Here is a 4,063-nt window from a genome sequence, read left to right on the forward strand (position 1 = left end):
CTTAAAAAGTTTGAATGATTTTTCTTTCACACGCTATCCTTAAAAAGCTCTATGAATTTAATATTGTGTATAAAAACTGTAAATGGAGTATAGGCACAGAAATTAGGGGAAAAAAGCATTTCGTAAATTAAGAGTTAAATGCTCAGTTTCTTACCTTTATTTTTCACTGTGAAAGTAACCAGCAAAGTCACACCTGTAAAGAATTATAGGCGATGCTGGTCCTTCCCACAAAGCGGTGGTGAGCTGGTCTCCCTGCTGGTCGTGTCTTTTATGTAAACAAAGTGTGTTCCACAATGAAACGCAAGACAAAGTATCCCACATGTTATTGCGTGAATCTAGTAAAACCCCATCCTTTGATAGTCTCACCTCTCAGGGAGAAATGTCCCGAGTCTCACATCCACCTCTTGTTACATAAAAGACCACGAAGCAATACAAGAAGGTTGCATATGTTCTTTGTGGAGTGTTTGTCTCCACACTGTCAGGGAGAACACCACACACTCCTGCTGAGCGACGAAGAAATAACAAGAACGTAGCTCTGTGTTTTCTTCAGCTTCAGCTTTTGTACCTCATATCGTCTGAACCACCGTTAAATCATGAAACCTTCATGAATTTGTTTCAAATGAATGTGAATCCTTTGAATTACTTGTGGTGTGTTCATGCAACTGGGAATTTGGGAAGTTATCTGTTGGAAAATTCCTATTTCCCAGTTGGCGGCATTCAAATGAAAAGAAACCAAAACATTTTTTTTATCAAATTATTGATAATGTGCAAAAAAAGAAAAAAGGCTTCTCCGTCACATGTAAAGTCAGTATTATCAATAGGCGTAGACATATTCTACACGTTAAGATTTTGTTTGTTTGGATATGAAAGATTTCAGCGTCTGGGAGCATCGAGAAACGTCCCAACTTCCCACTTCCATGTTGCTGACATGCCTTTTCTCACTTTCCACGTGATAGTTAAATTTCAGCACAGTATCACACGCGACCGCATAATGAACATTATTGTAAATCTTTATCGATGCCACCATTTGCTCGGGCCTATTGTTTCTTGTTGGGTTGATTAGCAGTCGGTGCAAAGCTTGAGCTGAAGTTCAGCTATGCAACTCAAATTTGCAAGTTATTCTGTCTTATTAAAGTTTAAGAAAAACCGATATCATATATCTTCTGTTACTGACGCCATGTGGTTGTGTGTAATGTACCTTTAATCTGCTTGTCCAATCTATGTGAAATCTTGTTTTGCTCTTGCCACTGGTTCCTATTGACAGTAGAATGATACAGAGAACACACCACGGTCACACTGGCCCTTTATAATCCACACAATCAGCTCAAGTATTTCAATGCTGTTCTCTCACATGATTTTAGCACTAATCAGTTATTTTAGCATTGTTTTACGTTGAGTTAGCAAAGGGCAGATAAGTAGCTGCCATCTATCCACAGCACTTTATCCAGAATGATTCCAGCCAACTGGGCCGAGGGGGAAAACAGGAAGCACGCAGGTCAGACCACCAGTCTATCGAATGTAGGACAACTCGTCCACAAAAGTACACTGTTATATATTATATTAAGTGTATTTGAGACGAAAACATGCTGGTCTATTAAGGTCGACAATATCATGTATCTTTAGCGTGTTTGATATGCAAACAGAGGATTTGTTGGAGCATAATAATAATAATAATAATAATAATAATAATAATAATAATAATAATAATCTTGATTTATGAGTCGAAATGGCTTTTTCTGAAGTAAAAAAAAAAAGGATGATTATTGATTTGTCATTAAAATAATGAGGGAAGTAGATCATGACAGGTAAGAGGAGACAGCATGTGAAGTTTGGACCATTTATTGTTTTGGTCACAAGACATTGAACTTTTCAAGTCTCCGTGGAGAGTTAAATAATAAGATGAGTCAATTTTGATCACATACTGATCTGATTTTACATGTTAATCAATATTTCTTTGCTTATTTTGACTTCAGGATATTTATACGCGTCTTCCAACTGAGCTTTGCATCAAAAGTAATTCCTAGAAATGTATTTACCTGCACTTGTTCGATTTCTTTGCCATGAAAACAAAGAGAAACGAAGCCATATGATACCATACTAAATACGTATATCTGGACATATACTAGATATATGAAAAATAGATAAAATATCAATTAGAAATAACAATGAGTGGAAGTACATTCTACAGGATTTATTTTCTCAAAAACAAATTCCGAAATCTCATCCGTGGACGAGTCGTCCTACAACCGTCTCTCACAAGGGTCATACAGAGAGAAAGAGTCACCAGTTAAACCTGAAACACGTGAGAAAATCCAGGGACACACAGGAAGAACATGCAAAACTCTCCACTGAAGTCCCCAAGCCTGGGCTGACACCGAAGATATAGCGCTCTTCACTGAATACACTGAGCAGCCCTGCAGCTGCCTTTCATCTATACTGTCCTGCTTATATAACACGGTGACCGCCTGTACATTTTAATCTGAAAACCTGCTGAGCTGCTGTCGCTTTGAAGTCTGTGCCCAGCTTACAAGTAATTAACCACCCCGGTTCTACGAGTCTCACATGTGAGAACTGAGCAAATCCTGAGAATTTGGAGTCATTGCTTCAGTCGCTCCATTATCTGAATCAGTCACCCTGAAAAGTCAGGAAGACATTTTTTTTTTTTTTTTTAATATAAGCATCAAAGTCTATATATGTATTGAATGGGATATTTCACAGGTGTAGCTTACAAGGGACGCCATTATATTTCCGAGTCTTCACTCGAATCTGAAACAAGTTATCTTCTGGAGACCAAGGACACCACAAGTAGAGAAACACAAGATAGCAAAGGGAAGAACTATTCAGGGAATGTCCGTGATGCAGTACACTCCAGCTATAGGGACTGACCCTGGTGACTATATATTTTTCTGTGCATGTACTCTCGTTTCCTCCTACAATCTACGGAGATGCATGTTGGGCGACTTGGTTTGAAGGCCTGCGATTCTCACAAACCTGGTATAAAAGATGAATGCATATTAAAAATGAGTCTTTTAAGATGTTATGGAGACAGAACAGCTTCTATGCAGACCTTCTCTCAGCTGAAGGACACTGTCTAAAACTCTATACCCTGCTCTACAATTGGAGAACATATTTAAAACATATTATGGGGGTATTCACCTACGCAACTGATCCAGTCTTTGCTGCAATTCTTGCTCCAGAATGGGGTAATGTTTTATCATTTCACACTGGTGAGGAGTAGACCCAACTCCACAGAGCTTTAACTACCTCATAATAAAATATATTATTAGTTAATGCTACAGGGATCTACAATCGATAGAAATTCCTCTTGTCTATTATTTTCATTTGAAATGAGTAATTCTTAATAGGCAGCCTGCAAATGTCACAACTTTAACATTTATGGCTTTCTCTAGAGTTTTAATGTGTCTAAATCTCGAGCGTAAATGTCTAATGTGACAAGCTGCTATAACTTGCCGTGGTGAAACTTTGTAAACTAACTCAACTATTGCTGTTCTTAAAAAAACACTTTTTTTTAATTCTATCCTATAAATTAAAGACAATTGATCAAATAAAGGTATACAATTAGAAAAAAAATGTTAGGTTGGTTTGTTGCAATGTAATTTTTGCCACGCATAGCCAAATATAATCTCCTATGTGTCGGTCTGACACGGTTTCCTAACGTCTCCACAGTTTTGCAGCACGGAGACATTCAGGGAGGGAATTATGCAACAACTCAGTGTGAGTGAAGGAAGACGGTAATAGAGTCGGCGCTCGTTTTGGTGCAGGCGTGGGAAGACTTGTCGGTATTTATCTATTAAAATGTTTTTTTGTCACATTGATTCTCCAAATACGTCTGGAGTAACCAAAGTGTTTGGTTTTCCTTTTGCCTCACCTGCAGAGAGACAGAGGCTGGAGCTCGGGCGCCTGGGGGGGTGGGACCCGAGGGGAGGGGGGGGGGGGGGTGAAGGGGGGCGCCAAGGAGGCGGACCTTACGCGACCCCCACAGCGGAGCATTCAGACGCCTTTACAATGCCGTCCATTTCTACAAGCACATTTTGCAGCCGCC

Source organism: Blennius ocellaris, assembly GCF_963422515.1.
Source record: "Blennius ocellaris genome assembly, chromosome: 4".
In the NCBI taxonomy this organism is placed as follows: domain Eukaryota; kingdom Metazoa; phylum Chordata; class Actinopteri; order Blenniiformes; family Blenniidae; genus Blennius; species Blennius ocellaris.